We start from the raw sequence: 20,967 nt of genomic DNA on the forward strand, positions 1-20,967 counted from the left end.
ATTCATTCATTCAATGAAACAAACGTTATTTATTCATTCAATGAGTTGAGCTTCTCTCATTCCTTCAATGCCTCGAGCTTAACTCATTCATTGTAAGAAACAAAATGTATTCGTTCAATTGTTGAATTCAGCTTCAAACATACATTCAATGAATCAAACGTTTTTCATTGATTCAATGAAACAAACTTAACTCATTCTTTGTAAGAAACAAAATGTATTTGTTCAATTGTTGAATTAAGCCTCAAACATACATTCAATGAATCAAACGTTTTTCATTGATTCAATGAAACAAACTGCACGAGATGATTCAATGATTGGAACTTCTCTCTTTCATTCAATGTCTCCAGCGTCAGACATTTATTGACAGAAACAAACTGTATTCATTCATTCAATGAAACAAACGTTATTCATTGATTCAATGAGTTGAGCTTCTCTCATTCATTAAATGCCTCAAGCTTCACTCAATCAGTGAAAGAAACAAACCGTATTCGTTCAATTGTTGTATGAAACATCCATCATACTTTCAATGAATCAAACGTTTTTCATTGAATCAATGAAACAAACTGCCCGAGATGATTCAATAATTATTCCTTCTCTCTTTCATTCAATTTCTCCTGCTTAATCCATTCAATGAAAGAAACATCCCATATTCATTCATTCAATGTAAGAAACGTTCGTGTTCGGGTTAGGGTTAGGGTAAGCGTTAGGTTTAGGGTGCGGGTTAGGGTTAGTGTTAGGGTTAGGGTTAGAGTTAGGTTTAGGGTTAGGGTTAGGGTTAGGGTTTGGGTTAGGGCTTGGAATAGGCTTACGGTTTGGGTTAGTATAGGGTCACCGTTAGGGTTAGTGTTAGGGTTACGGTCGTGTTAGGGTTAGGGTCAGGGTTAGGGTCAGGGTACAGGTCAGGGTTTGGTTTAGGTTTAGGGTTAGCTGCTCTCATTCATTCAATGACTCAAGCTTAACTCAATCATTGAAAGAAACAAAGTGTATTCGTTCAATTGTTGAATGAAACATCCATCACACTTTCAATGAATCAAACGTTATTCATTGATTCAATCAAACAAACTGCACGAGATGATTCCATAATTATAGCTTCTCTCTTTCATTCAATGTCTCCAGCCAAATACATTCATTGAAACAAACAAACTGTATTCATTCAATGAAACAAACGTCATTCATTGATTCAATGAGTTGAGCTTCTCTCATTCATTCAATGCCTCAAGCTTAACTCATTCATTGTAAGAAACAAAATGTAGTCGTTCAATTGTTGAATTAAGCTTCAAACATACATTCAATGATTCAAACGCTTTTCATTGATTGAATCAAACTAACTGCAAGAGTTGATTCAATGATTAGAACTTCTCTCTTTTATTCAATGTGTCCAGCTCCATACATTCATTGACTCAAACAAACTGCATTCGTTCATTCAATGAAACAATCGTTATTCATAGCTTCGCTTCTCTCATTTATTCAATGCCTCAACTTAACTCATTCATTGTAAGAAACAAAATGTATTCGTTCAATTGTTGAATTAAGCCTCAAACATACATTCAATGAATCAAACGTTTTTCATTGATTCAATGAAACAAACTTCACGAGATGATTCAATGATTAGAACTCCTCTGTTGTATTCAATATCTCTAGCTTAATACAGTCACTGAAAGAAACAAACTGTATTCATTCATTCAATGAACAAACGTTATTCATTGATTCAATGAGTTGAGCTTCTCTCATTCATTCAATGCTTCAAGCTTAACTCATACATTGTAAGAAACAAAATGTATTCGTTCGATTGCTGAATTAAGACTCAAACATACATTCAATGAATCAAACGTTTTTCATTGATTCAATGAAACCAACTGCACGAGATGATTCAATGATTAGAACTTCTCTCTTTCATTCATTGTCTCCAGCGTCAGACATTCATTGACAGAAACAAACTGTATTCATTCATTCAATGAAACAAACGTTATTTATTCATTCAATGAGTTGAGCTTCTCTCATTCATTCACTGCCTCAAGCTTAACTCAATCATTGGAAGAAACAAAATGTAGTCGTTCAATTGTTGTATGAAACATCCATCGTACTTTCAATGAATCAAACGTTGTTGATTGATTAAATGAAACAAACTGCACGAGGTGATTCAAGAAACACAGCTTCGCTCTTTTATTCAATATCACCAGATAAAATCATTCATTGAATGAAACTAACTATATTCATTCATTGAAACAAACGTTATTCATTGATTCAAACAAACTGCACGAGATGATTCAATAATTATAGCTTCTCTCTTTCATTCAATGTCTCCAGCCAAATTCATTCATTGACAGAAAAAACTATATCATTCAATGAAACAAACGTTATTCGTTGATTCAATGAGTTGAGTTTCTCTCATTCTTTCAACGCCTCAAGCTTAACTCATTCATTCTAAGAAACAAAACGTAGTCGTTCAATTGTTGAATTAAGCTTCAAACATACATTCAGTGATTCAAACGCTTTTGATTGATTCAATGAAACAAACTGTACGAGATGATTCAATGATTAGAACTTCTCTCATTCATTCAATGTCTCCAGCTTAATACATTCAATGAAAGAAACATACTATATTCATTCATTCGTTGAAAGAAACGTTAGTGTTTGGTTTAGCGTTACTTTTAGGGTTAGGGTTAGGGTTAGTGTTAGGGTGAGGGTTACGGTTAGAGTTAGGTTTGGGGTTAGGATTAGGGTTAGGGTTAGGACTTGGGAAAGGCTTACGCTTCGGGTTAGGTTTAGGAACAACGTTAGGGTTAGTGTTAGAGTTACGGTTGTGTTAGGGTTAGGGTCAGGGTTAGGGTTAGGGTCAGGTTTAGGGTCAGGGGACTGGTCAGGCTTTAGTTTAGGTTTTGGGTTAGCTGCTCTCATTCATTCAATGCCTCAACCTTAACTCATTCATTGAAAGAATCAAATTGTATTCCTTCAATTGTTGAATGAAACTGCAATCATACATTGAATGAATCCAACGTTATTCATTGATTCAATGAAACAAACTGCACGAGATGATTCAATAAACATACCTTCGCTCTTTCATTCAACGTCACCAGATACAAACATTCATTGAAAAAACAAACTATATTCATTCAATGAAAAAAACGTTGTTCGTTGCTTCAATGAGTTGAGCTTCTCCCATTCCTTCAATGCCTCAAGCTTAACCCATTCATTGTAAGTAAACAAAATGTATTCGTTCAATTGTTGAATTCAGCTTCAAACATACATTCAAAGAATCAAACGTTTTTCATTGATTCAATGAAACAAACTGCACGAGATGATTCAATGATTGGAACTTCTCTCTTTCATTCAATGTCTCCAGCGTCAGACATATATTGACAGAAACAAACTGTATTCATTCATTCAATGAAACAAACGTTATTCATTGATTCAATGAGTTGATCTTCTCTCATTCATTAAATGCCTCAAGCTTCACTCAATCAGTGAAAGAAACAAGCCGTATTCGTTCAATTGTTGAATTCAGCCTCAAACATACATTCAATGAATCAAACGTTTTTCATTGATTCAATGAAACAAACTGCACGAGATGATTCAATGATTAGAACTTCTCTCTTTCATTCATTGTCTCCAGCGTCAGACATTCATTGACAGAAACAAACTGTATTCATTCATTCAATGAAACAAACGTTGTTCGTTGCTTCAATGAGTTGAGCTTCTCCCATTCCTTCAATGCCTAAAGCTTAACTCATTCATTGTAAGAAACAAAATGTATTCGTTCAATTGTTGAATTCAGCTTCAAACATACATTCAATGAATCAAACGTTTTTCATTGATTCAATGAAACAAACTTAACTCATTCTTTGTAAGAAACAAAATGTATTCGTTCAATTGTTGAATTAAGCCTCAAACATACATTCAATGAATCAAACGTTTTTCATTGATTCAATGAAACAAACTGCACGAGATGATTCAATGATTGGAACTTCTCTCTTTCATTCAATGTCTCCAGCGTCAGACTTTTATTGACAGAAACAAACTGTATTCATTCATTCAATGAAACAAACGTTATTCATTGATTCAATGAGTTGAGCTTCTCTCATTCATTAAATGCCTCAAGCTTCACTCAATCAGTGAAAGAAACAAACCGTATTCGTTCAATTGTTGTATGAAACATCCATCATACTTTCAATGAATCAAACGTTATTCATTGATTCAATGAAACAAACTGCCCGAGATGATTAAATAATTATTCCTTCTCTCTTTCATTCAATTTCTCCTGCTTAATCCATTCAATGAAAGAAACATACCATATTCATTCATTCAATGTAAGAAACGTTCGTGTTCGGGTTAAGGTAAGGTTTAGCGTTAGGTTTAGGGTTAGGGTTAGGGTTAGTGTTAGGGTTAGGGTTAGAGTTAGGTTTAGGGTTAGGGTTAGGCTTAGGGTTAGGGTTAGGGCTTGGAATACGCTTACGGTTAGGGTTAGTATAGGGTCACCGTTAGGGTTAGTGTTAGGGTTACGGTTGTGTTAGGGTTAGGGTCAGGGTACAGGTCAGGGTTTGGTTTCGGTTTAGGGTTAGCTGCTCTCATTCATTCAATGCCTCGAGCTTAACTCATTCATTGAAAGAATCAAATTGCATTCCTTCAATTGTTGAATGAAACTGCAATGAACATGGCTCCGCTCTTTCATTCAATATCACCAGATAAAATCATTCATTGAAAGAAACTAACTACATTCATTCAATGAAACAAACATTATTCATTGATTCAATGAGTTGAGCTTCTCTCGTTCATTCAATGACTCAAGCTTAACTCAATCATTGAAAGAAACAAAGTGTATTCGTTCAATTGTTGAATGAAACATCCATCACACTTTCAATGAATCAAACGTTATTCATTGATTCAATCAAACAAACTGCACGAGATGATTCAATAATTATAGCTTCTCTCTTTCATTCAATGTCTCCAGCCAAATACATTCATTGAAACAAACAAACTGTATTCATTCAATGAAACAAACGTCATTCATTGATTCAATGAGTTGAGCTTCTCTCATTCATTCAATGCCTCAAGCTTAACTCATTCATTGTAAGAAACAAAATGTAGTCGTTCAATTGTTGAATTAAGCTTCAAACATACATTCAATGATTCAACCGCTTTTCATTGATTGAATCAAACTAACTGCAAGAGTTGATTCAATGATTAGAACTTCTCTCTTTTATTCAATGTGTCCAGCTCCATACATTCATTGACTCAAACAAACTGCATTCGTTCATTCAATGAAACAAACGTTATTCATAGCTTCGCTTCTCTCATTCATTCAATGCCTCAACTTAACTCATTTATTGTAAGAAACAAAATGTATTCGTTCAATTGTTGAATTAAGCCTCAAACATACATTCAATGAATCAAACGTTTTTCATTGATTCAATGAAACAAACTTCACGAGATGATTCAATGATTAGAACTCCTCTGTTGTATTCAATATCTCTAGCTTAATACAGTCACTGAAAGAAACAAACTGTATTCATTCATTCAATGAACAAACGTTATTCATTGATTCAATGAGTTGAGCTTCTCTCATTCATTAAATCCTTCAAGCTTAACTCATGCATTGTAAGAAACAAAATGTATTCGTTCGATTGCTGAATTAAGCCTCAAACATACATTCAATGAATCAAACGTTTTTCATTAATTCAATGAAACAAACTGCACGAGATGATTCAATGATTAGAACTTCTCTCTTTCATTCATTGTCTCCAGCGTCAGACATTCATTGACAGAAACAAACTGTATTCATTCATTCAATGAAACAAACGTTATTTATTCATTCAATGAGTTGAGCTTCTCTCATTCCTTCAATGCCTCAAGCTTAACTCATTCATTGTAAGAAACAAAATGTATTCGTTCAATTGTTGGATTCAGCTTCAAACATACATTCAATGAATGAAACGTTTTTCATTGATTCAATGAATCAAACTTCACGAGATGATTCAATGATTAGAACTCCTCTGTTGTATTCAATATCTCGAGCTTAATACAGTCACTGAAAGAAATAAACTGTATTCATTCATTCAATGAACAAACGTTATTCATTGATTCAATGAGTTAAGCTTCTCTCATTCATTCAATGCTTCAAGCTTAACTCATACATTGTAAGAAACAAAATGTATTCGTTCGATTGCTGAATTAAGCCTCAAACATACATTCAATGAATCAAACGTTTTTCATTAATTCAATGAAACAAACTGCACGAGATGATTCAATGATTAGAACTTCTCTCTTTCATTCATTGTCTCCAGCGTCAGACATTCATTGACAGAAACAAACTGTATTCATTCATTCAATGAAACAAACGTTGTTCGTTGCTTCAATGAGTTGAGCTTCTCCCATTCCTTCAATTCCTCAAGCTTAACTCATTCATTGTAAGAAACAAAATGTATTCGTTCAATTGTTGAATTAAGCCTCAAACATACATTCAATGAATCAAACGTTTTTCATTGATTCAATGAAACAAACTGCACGAGATGATTCAATGATTGGAACTTCTCTCTTTCATTCAATGTCTCCAGCGTCAGACATTTATTGACAGAAACAAACTGTATTCATTCATTCAATGAAACAAACGTTATTCATTGATTCAATGAGTTGAGCTTCTCTCATTCATTAAATGCCTCAAGCTTCACTCAATCAGTGAAAGAAACAAACCGTATTCGTTCAATTGTTGTATGAAACATCCATCATACTTTCAATGAATCAAACGTTATTCATTGATTCAATGAAACAAACTGCCCGAGATGATTCAATAATTATTCCTTCTCTCTTTCATTCAATTTCTCCTGCTTAATCCATTCAATGAAAGAAACATACCATATTCATTCATTCAATGTAAGAAACGTTCGTGTTCGGGTTAGGGTTAGGGTTAGCGTTAGGTTTAGGGTTAGGGTTAGGGTTAGTGTTAGGGTTAGGGTTAGAGTTAGGTTTAGGGTTAGGGTTAGGGTTAGGGTTTGGGTTAGGGCTTGGAATGCGCTTAGTATAGGGTCACCGTTAGGGTTAGTGTTAGGGTTACGGTTGTGTTAGGGTTAGGGTCAGGGTACAGGTCAGGGTTTGGTTTAGGTTTAGGGTTAGCTGCTCTCATTCATTCAATGCCTCGAGCTTAACTCATTCATTGAAAGAATCAAATTGTATTCTTTCAATTGTTGAATGAAACTGCAATGAACATGGCTCCGCTCTTTCATTCAATATCACCAGATAAAATCATTCATTGAAAGAAACTAACTACATTCATTCAATGAAACAAACGTCATTCATTGATTCAATGAGTTGAGCTTCTCTCATTCATTCAATGCCTCAAGCTTAACTCATTCATTGTAAGAAACAAAATGTAGTCGTTCAATTGTTGAATTAAGCTTCAAACATACATTCAATGAAACAAACTGCACGAGATGATTCAATAAACATACCTCCGATCTTTCATTCAATGTCTCCAGCCATATCCATTCATTGAAAGAAACAAACTGTATTCATTCAATGAAACAAACGTCATTCATTGATTCAATGAGTTGAGTTTATCTCATTCATTCAATGCCTCAAGCTTAAATCATTCATTGTAAGAAACAAAATGTAGTCGTTCAATTGTTGAATTCAGCTTCAAACATACATCAATGAATCAAACGTTTTTCATTGATTCAATGAAACAAACTTCACGAGATGATTCAATGATTAGAACTCCTCTGTTGTATTCAATATCTCTAGCTTAATACAGTCACTGAAAGAAACAAACTGTATTCATTCATTCAATGAACAAACGTTATTCATTGATTCAATGAGTTGAGCTTCTCTCATTCATTCAATGCTTCAAGCTTAACTCATACATTGTAAGAAACAAAATGTATTCGTTCGATTGCTGAATTAAGCCTCAAACATACATTCAATGAATCAAACGTTTTTCATTGATTCAATGAAACAAACTGCACGAGATGATTCAATGATTAGAACTTCTCTCTTTCATTCATTGTCTCCAGCGTCAGACATTCATTGACAGAAACAAACTGTATTCATTCATTCAATGAAATAAAAGTTGTTCGTTGCTTCAATGAGTTGAGCTTCTCCCATTCCTTCAATGCCTCAAGCTTAACTCATTCATTGTAAGAAACAAAATGTATTCGTTCAATTGTTGAATTCAGCTTCAAACATACATTCAATGAATCAAACGTTTTTCATTGATTCAATGAAACAAACTTAACTCATTCTTTGTAAGAAACAAAATGTATTCGTTCAATTGTTGAATTAAGCCTCAAACATACATTCAATGAATCAAACGTTTTTCATTGATTCAATGAAACAAACTGCAAGAGATGATTCAATGATTGGAACTTCTCTCTTTCATTCAATGTCTCCAGCGTCAGACATTTATTGACAGAAACAAACTGTATTCATTCATTCAATGAAACAAACGTTATTCATTGATTCAATGAGTTGAGCTTCTCTCATTCATTAAATGCCTCAAGCTTCACTCAATCAGTGAAAGAAACAAACCGTATTCGTTCAATTGTTGTATGAAACATCCATCATACTTTCAATGAATCAAACGTTATTCATTGATTCAATGAAACAAACTGCCCGAGATGATTCAATAATTATTCCTTCTCTCTTTCATTCAATTTCTCCTGCTTAATCCATTCAATGAAAGAAACATACCATATTCATTCATTCAATGTAAGAAACGTTCGTGTTCGGGTTAGGGTTAGGGTTAGCGTTAGGTTTAGGGTTAGGGTTAGGGTTAGAGTTAGGTTTAGGGTTCGGGTTAGGGCTTGGAATACGCTTACGGTTAGGGTTAGTATAGGGTCACCGTTAGGGTTAGTGTTAGGGTTACGGTTGTGTTAGGGTTAGGGTCAGGGTTAGGGTCAGGGTACAGGTCAGGGTTTGGTTTCGGTTTAGGGTTAGCTGCTCTCATTCATTCAATGCCTCGAGCTTAACTCATTCATTGAAAGAATCAAATTGTATTCCTTCAATTGTTGAATGAAACTGCAATGAACATGGCTCCGCTCTTTCATTCAATATCACCAGATAAAATCATTCATTGAAAGAAACTAACTACATTCATTCAATGAAACAAACGTTATTCATTGATTCAATGAGTTGAGCTTCTCTCGTTCATTCAATGACTCAAGCTTAACTCAATCATTGAAAGAAACAAAGTGTATTCGTTCAATTGTTGAATGAAACATCCATCACACTTTCAATGAATCAAACGTTATTCATTGATTCAATCAAACAAACTGCACGAGATGATTCAATAATTATAGCTTCTCTCTTTCATTCAATGTCTCCAGCCAAATACATTCATTGAAACAAACAAACTGTATTCATTCAATGAAACAAACGTCATTCATTGATTCAATGAGTTGAGTTTCTCTCATTCATTCAATGCCTCAAGCTTACATCATTCATTGTAAGAAACAAAATGTAGTCGTTCAATTGTTGAATTAAGCTTCAAACATACATTCAATGATTCAAACGCTTTTCATTGATTGAATCAAACTAACTGCAAGAGTTGATTCAATGATTAGAACTTCTCTCTTTTATTCAATGTGTCCAGCTCCATACATTCATTGACTCAAACAAACTGCATTCGTTCATTCAATAAAACAAACGTTATTCATAGCTTCGCTTCTCTCATTCATTCAATGCCTCACCTTAACTCATTCATTGTAAGAAACAAAATGTATTCGTTCAATTGTTGAATTAAGCCTCAAACATACATTCAATGAAACAAACGTTTTTCATTGATTCAATGAAACAAACTTCACGAGATGATTCAATGATTAGAACTCCTCTGTTGTATTCAATATCTCTAGCTTAATACAGTCAAAGAAAGAAACAAACTGTATTCATTCATTCAATGAACAGACGTTAGTCATTGATTCAATGAGTTGAGCTTCTCTCATTCCTTCAATGCCTCAAGCTTAACTCATTCATTGTAGGAAACAAAATGTATTCGTTCAATTGTTGAATACAGCTTCAAACATACATTCAATGAATCAAACGTTTTTCATTGATTCAATGAAACAAACTGCACGAGATGATTCAATGATTAGAACTTCTCACTTTCATTCATTGTCTCCAGCGTCAGACATTCATTGACAGAAACAAACTGTATTCATTCATTCAATGAAACAAACGTTATTTATTCATTCAATGAGTTGAGCTTCTCTCATTCCTTCAATTTTTCAAGCTTAACTCATTCATTGTAAGAAACAAAATGTATTCGTTCAATTGTTGAATTCAGCTTCAAACATACATTCAATGAATCAAACGTTTTTCATTGATTCAATGAAACAAACTTTACTCATTCTTTGTAAGAAACAAAATGTATTTGTTCAATTGTTGAATTAAGCCTCAAACATACATTCAATGAATCAAACGTTTTTCATTGATTCAATGAAACAAACTGCACGAGATGATTCAATGATTGGAACTTCTCTCTTTCATTCAATGTCTCCAGCGTCAGACATTTATTGACAGAAACAATCTGTATTCATGCATTCAATGAAACAAACGTTATTCATTGATTCAATGAGTTGAGCTTCTCTCATTCATTAAATGCCTCAAGGTTCACTCAATCAGTGAAAGAAACAAACCGTATTCGTTCAATTGTTGTATGAAACATCCATCATACTTTCAATGAATCAAACGTTTTTCATTGATTCAATGAAACAAACTGCCCGAGATGATTCCATAATTATTCCTTCTCTCTTTCATTCAATTTCTCCTGCTTAATCCATTCAATGAAAGAAACATCCCATATTCATTCATTCAATGTAAGAAACGTTCGTGTTCGGGTTAGGGTTAGGGTAAGCGTTAGGTTTAGGGTTCGGGTTAGGGTTAGTGTTAGGGTTAGGGTTAGAGTTAGGTTTAGGGTTAGGGTTAGGGTTAGGGTTGTGTTAGGGTTAGGGTCAGGGTTAGGGTCAGGGTACAGGTCAGGGTTTGGTTTAGGTTTAGGGTTAGCTGCTCTCATTCATTCAATGCCTCGAGCTAAACTCATTCATTGAAAGAATCAAATTGTATTCCTTCAATTGTTGAATGAAACTGCAATGAACATGGCTCCGCTCTTTCATTCAATATCACCAGATAAAATCATTCATTGAAAGAAACTAACTACATTCATTCAATGAAACAAACGTTATTCATTGATTCAATGAGTTGAGCTTCTCTCGTTCATTCAATGACTCAAGCTTAACTCAATCATTGAAAGAAACAAAGTGTATTCGTTCAATTGTTGAATGAAACATCCATCACACTTTCAATGAATCAAACGTTATTCATTGATTCAATCAAACAAACTGCACGAGATGATTCAATAATTATAGCTTCTCTCTTTCATTCAATGTCTCCAGCCAAATACATTCATTGAAACAAACAAACTGTATTCATTCAATGAAACAAACGTCATTCATTGATTCAATGAGTTGAGTTTCTCTCATTCATTCAATGCCTCAAGCTTACATCATTCATTGTAAGAAACAAAATGTAGTCGTTCAATTGTTGAATTAAGCTTCAAACATACATTCAATGATTCAAACGCTTTTCATTGATTGAATCAAACTAACTGCAAGAGTTGATTCAATGATTAGAACTTCTCTCCTTTATTCAATGTGTCCAGCTCCATACATTCATTGACTCAAACAAACTGCATTCGTTCATTCAATGAAACAAACGTTATTCATAGCTTCGCTTCTCGCATTTATTCAATGCCTCAACTTAACTCATTCATTGTAAGAAACAAAATGTATTCGTTCAATTGTTGAATTAAGCCTCAAACATACATTCAATGAATCAAACGTTTTTCATTGATTCAATGAAACAAACTTCACGAGATGATTCAATGATTAGAACTCCTCTGTTGTATTCAATATCTCTAGCTTAATACAGTCACTGAAAGAAACAAACTGTATTCATTCAATGAAACAAACGTCATTCATTGATTCAATGAGTTGAGTTTATCTCATTCATTCAATGCCTCAAGCTTAAATCATTCATTGTAAGAAACAAAATGTAGTCGTTCAATTGTTGAATTCAGCTTCAAACATACATCAATGAATCAAACGTTTTTCATTGATTCAATGAAACAAACTTCACGAGATGATTCAATGATTAGAACTCCTCTGTTGTATTCAATATCTCTAGCTTAATACAGTCACTGAAAGAAACAAACTGTATTCATTCATTCAATGAACAAACGTTATTCATTGATTCAATGAGTTGAGCTTCTCTCATTCATTCAATGCTTCAAGCTTAACTCATACATTGTAAGAAACAAAATGTATTCGTTCGATTGCTGAATTAAGCCTCAAACATACATTCAATGAATCAAACGTTTTTCATTGATTCAATGAAACAAACTGCACGAGATGATTCAATGATTAGAACTTCTCTCTTTCATTCATTGTCTCCAGCGTCAGACATTCATTGACAGAAACAAACTGTATTCATTCATTCAATGAAATAAAAGTTGTTCGTTGCTTCAATGAGTTGAGCTTCTCCCATTCCTTCAATGCCTCAAGCTTAACTCATTCATTGTAAGAAACAAAATGTATTCGTTCAATTGTTGAATTCAGCTTCAAACATACATTCAATGAATCAAACGTTTTTCATTGATTCAATGAAACAAACTTAACTCATTCTTTGTAAGAAACAAAATGTATTCGTTCAATTGTTGAATTAAGCCTCAAACATACATTCAATGAATCAAACGTTTTTCATTGATTCAATGAAACAAACTGCAAGAGATGATTCAATGATTGGAACTTCTCTCTTTCATTCAATGTCTCCAGCGTCAGACATTTATTGACAGAAACAAACTGTATTCATTCATTCAATGAAACAAACGTTATTCATTGATTCAATGAGTTGAGCTTCTCTCATTCATTAAATGCCTCAAGCTTCACTCAATCAGTGAAAGAAACAAACCGTATTCGTTCAATTGTTGTATGAAACATCCATCATACTTTCAATGAATCAAACGTTATTCATTGATTCAATGAAACAAACTGCCCGAGATGATTCAATAATTATTCCTTCTCTCTTTCATTCAATTTCTCCTGCTTAATCCATTCAATGAAAGAAACATACCATATTCATTCATTCAATGTAAGAAACGTTCGTGTTCGGGTTAGGGTTAGGGTTAGCGTTAGGTTTAGGGTTAGGGTTAGGGTTAGAGTTAGGTTTAGGGTTAGGGTTAGGGCTTGGAATACGCTTACGGTTAGGGTTAGTATAGTGTCACCGTTAGGGTTAGTGTTAGGGTTACGGTTGTGTTAGGGTTAGGGTCAGGGTTAGGGTAAGGGTACAGGTCAGGGTTTGGTTTAGGTTTAGGGTTAGCTGCTCTCATTCATTCAATGCCTCGAGCTAAACTCATTCATTGAAAGAATCAAATTGTATTCCTTCAATTGTTGAATGAAACTGCAATGAACATGGCTCCGCTCTTTCATTCAATATCACCAGATAAAATCATTCATTGAAAGAAACTAACTACATTCATTCAAAGAAACAAACGTTATTCATTGATTCAATGAGTTGAGCTTCTCTCGTTCATTCAATGATTCAAGCTTAACTCAATCATTGAAAGAAACAAAGTGTATTCGTTCAATTGTTGAATGAAACATCCATCACACTTTCAATGAATCAAACGTTATTCATTGATTCAATCAAACAAACTGCACGAGATGATTCAATAATTATAGCTTCTCTCTTTCATTCAATGTCTCCAGCCAAATACATTCATTGAAACAAACAAACTGTATTCATTCAATGAAACAAACGTCATTCATTGATTCAATGAGTTGAGTTTCTCTCATTCATTCAATGCCTCAAGCTTACATCATTCATTGTAAGAAACAAAATGTAGTCGTTCAATTGTTGAATTAAGCTTCAAACATACATTCAATGATTCAAACGCTTTTCATTGATTGAATCAAACTAACTGCAAGAGTTGATTCAATGATTAGAACTTCTCTCTTTTATTCAATGTGTCCAGCTCCATACATTCACTGACTCAAACAAACTGCATTCGTTCATTCAATGAAACAAACGTTATTCATAGCTTTGCTTCTCGCATTCATTCAATGCCTCAACTTAACTCATTCATTGTAAGAAACAAAATGTACTCGTTCAATTGTTGAATTAAGCCTCAAACATACATTCAATGAATCAAACGTTTTTCATTGATTCAATGAAACAAACTTCACGAGATGATTCAATGATTAGAACTCCTCTGTTGTATTCAATATCTCTAGCTTAATACAGTCACTGAAAGAAACAAACTGTATTCATTCATTCAATGAACAAACGTTATTCATTGATTCAATGAGTTGAGCTTCTCTCATTCATTCAATGCTTCAAGCTTAACTCATACATTGTAAGAAACAAAATGTAGTCGTTCGATTGTTGAATTAAGACTCAAACATACATTCAATGAATCAAACGTTTTTCATTGATTCAATGAAATAAACTGCACGAGATGATTCAATGATTAGAACTTCTCTCTTTCATTCAATGTCTCCAGCGTCAGACATTCATTGACAGAAACAAACTGTATTCATTCATTCAATGAAACAAACGTTATTTATTCATTCAATGAGTTGAGCTTCTCTCATTCATTCAATGCCTCAAGATTAACTCAATCATTGGAAGAAACAAAATGTAGTCGTTCAATTGTTTTATGAAACATCCATCGTACTTTCAATGAATCAAACGTTGTTGATTGATTAAATGAAACAAACTGCACGAGGTGATTCAAGAAACACAGCTTCGCTCTTTTATTCAATATCACCAGATAAAATCATTCATTGAATGAAACTAACTATATTCATTCATTGAAACAAACGTTATTCATTGATTCAAACAAACTGCACGAGATGATTCAATAATTATAGCTTCTCTCTTTCATTCAATGTCTCCAGCCAAATACATTCATTGACAGAAAAAAACTATATCATTCAATGAAACAAACATTATTCATTGATTCAATGAGTTGAGTTTCTCTCATTCTTTCAACGCCTCAAGCTTAACTCATTCATTCTAAGAAACAAAACGTAGTCGTTCAATTGTTGAATTAAGCTTCAAACATACATTCAGTGATTCAAACGCTTTTGATTGATTCAATGAAACAAACTGTACGAGATGATTCAATGATTAGAACTTCTCTCATTCATTCAATGTCTCCAGCTTAATACAATCAATGAAAGAAACATACTATATTCATTCATTCGTTGAAAGAAACGTTAGTGTTTGGTTTAGCGTTACTTTTAGGGTTAGGGTTAGGGTTAGTGTTAGGGTGAGGGTTAGGGTTAGAGTTAGGTTTGGGGTTAGGATTAGGGTTAGGGTTAGGGCTTGGGAAAGGCTTACGCTTCGGGTTAGGTTTAGGGACAACGTTAGGGTTAGTGTTAGAGTTACGGTTGTGTTAGGGTTAGGGTCAGGGTTATGGTTAGGGTCAGGTTTAGGGTCAGGGGACTGGTCAGGCTTTAGTTTAGGTTTATGGTTAGCTGCTCTCATTCATTCAATGCCTCAAGCTTAACTCATTCATTGAAAGAATCAAATTGTATTCCTTCAATTGTTGAATGAAACTGCGATCATACATTGAATGAATCCAACGTTATTCATTGATTCAATGAAACAAACTGCACGAGATGATTCAATAAACATAGCTTCGCTCTTTCATTCAACGTCACCAGATACAAACATTCATTGAAAAAACAAGCTATATTCATTCAATGAAACAAACGTTGTTCGTTGCTTCAATGAGTTGAGCTTCTCCCATTCCTTCAATGCCTCAAGCTTAACTCATTCATTGTAAGAAACAAAATGTATTCGTTCAATTGTTGAATTCAGCTTCAAACATACATTCAATGAATCAAACGTTTTTCATTGATTCAATGAAACAAACTTAACTCATTCTTTGTAAGAAACAAAATGTATTCGTTCAATTGTTGAATTAAGCCTCAAACATACATTCAATGAATCAAACGTTTTTCATTGATTCAATGAAACAAACTGCACGAGATGATTCAATGATTGGAACTTCTCTCTTTCATTCAATGTCTCCAGCGTCAGACATTTATTGACAGAAACAAACTGTATTCATTCATTCAATGAAACAAACGTTATTCATTGATTCAATGAGTTGAGCTTCTCTCATTCATTAAATGCCTCAAGCTTCACTCAATCAGTGAAAGAAACAAACCGTATTCGTTCAATTGTTGTCTGAAACATCCATCATACTTTCAATGAATCAAACGTTTTTCATTGATTCAATGAAACAAACTGCCCGAGATGATTCAATAATTATTCCTTCTCTCTTTCATTCAATTTCTCCTGCTTAATCCATTCAATGAAAGAAACATCCCATATTCATTCATTCAATGTAAGAAACGTTCGTGTTCGGGTTAGGGTTAGGGTAAGCGTTAGGTTTAGGGTTCGGGTTAGGGTTAGTGTTAGGGTTAGGGTCAGAGTTAGGTTTAGGGTTAGGGTTAGGGTTAGGGTTAGGGTTAGGGCTTGGAATACGCTTACGGTTCGTGTTAGTATAGGGTCACCGTTAGGGTTAGTGTTAGGGTTACGGTTGTGTTAGGGTTAGGGTCAGGGTTAGGGTCAGGGTACAGGTCAGGGTTTGGTTTAGGTTTAGGGTTAGCTGCTCTCATTCATTCAATGCCTCGAGCTAAACTCATTCATTGAAAGAATCAAATTGTATTCCTTCAATTGTTGAATGAAACTGCAATGAACATGGCTCCGCTCTTTCATTCAATATCACCAGATAAAATCATTCATTGAAAGAAACTAACTACATTCATTCAATGAAACAAACGTTATTCATTGATTCAATGAGTTGAGCTTCTCTCGTTCATTCAATGACTCAAGCTTAACTCAATCATTGAAAGAAACAAAGTGTATTCGTTCAATTGTTGAATGAAACATCCATCACACTTTCAATGAATCAAACGTTATTCATTGATTCAATCAAACAAACTGCACGAGATGATTCAATAATTATAGCTTCTCTCTTTCATTCAATGTCTCCAGCCAAATACATTCATTGAAACAAACAAACTGTATTCATTCAATGAAACAAACGTCATTCATTGATTCAATGAGTTGAGTTTCTCTCATTCATTCAATGCCTCAAGCTTAAATCATTCATTGTAAGAAACAAAATGTAGTCGTTCAATTGTTGAATTAAGCTTCAAACATACATTCAATGATTCAAACGCTTTTCATTGATTGAATCAAACTAACTGCAAGAGTTGATTCAATGATTAGAACTTCTCTCTTTTATTCAATGTGTCCAGCTCCATACATTCATTGACTCAAACAAACTGCATTCGTTCATTCAATGAAACAAACGTTATTTATTCATTCAATGAGTTGAGCTTCTCTCATTCATTCAATGCCTCAAGCTTAACTCAATCATTGGAAGAAACAAAATGTAGTCGTTCAATTGTTTTATGAAACATCCATCGTACTTTCAATGAATCAAACGTTGTTGATTGATTAAATGAAACAAACTGCACGAGGTGATTCAAGAAACACAGCTTCGCTCTTTTATTCAATATCACCAGATAAAATCATTCATTGAATGAAACTAACTATATTCATTCATTGAAACAAACGTTATTCATTGATTCAAACAAACTGCACGAGATGATTCAATAATTATAGCTTCTCTCTTTCATTCAATGTCTCCAGCCAAATACATTCATTGACAGAAAAAAACTATATCATTCAATGAAACAAACATTATTCATTGATTCAATAAGTTGAGTTTCTCTCATTCTTTCAACGCCTCAAGCTTAACTCATTCATTCTAAGAAACAAAACGTAGTCGTTCAATTGTTGAATTAAGCTTCAAACATACATTCAGTGATTCAAACGCTTTTGATTGATTCAATGAAACAAACTGTACGAGATGATTCAATGATTAGAACTTCTCTCATTCATTCAATGTCTCCAGCTTAATACAATCAATGAAAGAAACATACTATATTCATTCATTCGTTGAAAGAAACGTTAGTGTTTGGTTTAGCGTTACTTTTAGGGTTAGGGTTAGGGTTAGTGTTAGGGTGAGGGTTAGGGTTAGAGTTAGGTTTGGGGTTAGGATTAGGGTTAGGGTTAGGGCTTGGGAAAGGCTTACGCTTCGGGTTAGGTTTAGGGACAACGTTAGGGTTAGTGTTAGAGTTACGGTTGTGTTAGGGTTAGGGTCAGGGTTAGGGTTAGGGTCAGGTTTAGGGTCAGGGGACTGGTCAGGCTTTAGTTTAGGTTTAGGGTTAGCTGCTCTCATTCATTCAATGCCTCAAGCTTAACTCATTCATTGAAAGAATCAAATTGTATTCCTTCAATTGTTGAATGAAACTGCAATCATACATTGAATGAATCCAACGTTATTCATTGATTCAATGAAACAAACTGCACGAGATGATTCAATAAACATAGCTTCGCTCTTTCATTCAACGTCACCAGATACAAACATTCATTGAAAAAACAAACTATATTCATTCAATGAAACAAACGTTGTTCGTTGCTTCAATGAGTTGAGCTTCTCCCATTCCTTCAATGCCTCAAGCTTAACTCATTCATTGTAAGAAACAAAATGTAGTCGTTCAATTGTTGAATTAAGCTTCAAACATACATTCAATGAAACAAACTGCACGAGATGATTCAATAAACATACCTCCGATCTTTCATTCAATGTCTCCAGCCATATCCATTCATTGAAAGAAACAAACTGTATTCATTCAATGAAACAAACGTCATTCATTGACTCAATGAGTTGAGTTTCTCTCATTCATTCAATGCCTCAAGCTTAAATCATTCATTGTAAGAAACAAAATGTAGTCGTTCAATTGTTGAATTAAGCTTCAAACATACATTCAATGATTCAACCGCTTTTCATTGATTGAATCAATCTAACTGCAAGAGTTGATTCAATGATTAGAACTTCTCTCTTGTATTCAATGTGTCCAGCTCCATACATTCATTGACTCAAACAAACTGCATTCGTTCATTCAATGAAACAAACGTTATTCATAGCTTCGCTTCTCTCATTCATTCAATGCCTCAACTTAACTCATTCATTGTAAGAAACAAAATGTATTCGTTCAATTGTTGAATTAAGCCTCAAACATACATTCAATGAATCAAACGTTTTTCATTGATTCAATGAAACAAACTGCACGAGATGATTCAATGATTGGAACTTCTCTCTTTCATTCAATGTCTCCAGCGTCAGACATTTATTGACAGAAACAAACTGTATTCATTCATTCAATGAAACAAACGTTATTCATTGATTCAATGAGTTGAGCTTCTCTCATTCATTAAATGCCTCAAGCTTCACTCAATCAGTGAAAGAAACAAACCGTATTCGTTCAATTGTTGTATGAAACATCCATCATACTTTCAATGAATCAAACGTTTTTCATTGATTCAATGAAACAAACTGCCCGAGATGATTCAATAATTATTCCTTCTCTCTTTCATTCAATTTCTCCTGCTTAATCCATTCAATGAAAGAAACATCCCATATTCATTCATTCAATGTAAGAAACGTTCGTGTTCGGGTTAGGGTTAGGGTAAGCGTTAGGTTTAGGGTTCGGGTTAGGGTTAGTGTTAGGGTTAGGGTCAGAGTTAGGTTTAGGGTTAGGGTTAGGGTTAGGGTTAGGGTTAGGGCTTGGAATACGCTTACGGTTCGTGTTAGTATAGGGTCACCGTTAGGGTTAGTGTTAGGGTTACGGTTGTGTTAGGGTTAGGGTCAGGGTTAGGGTCAGGGTACAGGTCAGGGTTTGGTTTAGGTTTAGGGTTAGCTGCTCTCATTCATTCAATGCCTCGAGCTAAACTCATTCATTGAAAGAATCAAATTGTATTCCTTCAATTGTTGAATGAAACTGCAATGAACATGGCTCCGCTCTTTCATTCAATATCACCAGATAAAATCATTCATTGAAAGAAACTAACTACATTCATTCAATGAAACAAACGTTATTCATTGATTCAATGAGTTGAGCTTCTCTCGTTCATTCAATGACTCAAGCTTAACTCAATCATTGAAAGAAACAAAGTGTATTCGTTCAATTGTTGAATGAAACATCCATCACACTTTCAATGAATCAAACGTTATTCATTGATTCAATCAAACAAACTGCACGAGATGATTCAATAATTATAGCTTCTCTCTTTCATTCAATGTCTCCAGCCAAATACATTCATTGAAACAAACAAACTGTATTCATTCAATGAAACAAACGTCATTCATTGATTCAATGAGTTGAGTTTCTCTCATTCATTCAATGCCTCAAGCTTAAATCATTCATTGTAAGAAACAAAATGTAGTCGTTCAATTGTTGAATTAAGCTTCAAACATACATTCAATGATTCAAACGCTTTTCATTGATTGAATCAAACTAACTGCAAGAGTTGATTCAATGATTAGAACTTCTCTCTTTTATTCAATGTGTCCAGCTCCATACATTCATTGACTCAAACAAACTGCATTCGTTCATTCAATGAAACAAACGTTATTTATTCATTCAATGAGTTGAGCTTCTCTCATTCATTCAATGCCTCAAGCTTAACTCAATCATTGGAAGAAACAAAATGTAGTCGTTCAATTGTTTTATGAAACATCCATCGTACTTTCAATGAATCAAACGTTGTTGATTGATTAAATGAAACAAACTGCACGAGGTGATTCAAGAAACACAGCTTCGCTCTTTTATTCAATATCACCAGATAAAATCATTCATTGAATGAAACTAACTATATTCATTCATTGAAACAAACGTTATTCATTGATTCAAACAAACTGCACGAGATGATTCAATAATTATAGCTTCTCTCTTTCATTCAATGTCTCCAGCCAAATACATTCATTGACAGAAAAAAACTATATCATTCAATGAAACAAACATTATTCATTGATTCAATAAGTTGAGTTTCTCTCAT

This window comes from Chiloscyllium punctatum, chromosome 4, assembly GCF_047496795.1.
Source record: "Chiloscyllium punctatum isolate Juve2018m chromosome 4, sChiPun1.3, whole genome shotgun sequence".
Classification (NCBI taxonomy): Eukaryota; Metazoa; Chordata; class Chondrichthyes; order Orectolobiformes; family Hemiscylliidae; genus Chiloscyllium; species Chiloscyllium punctatum.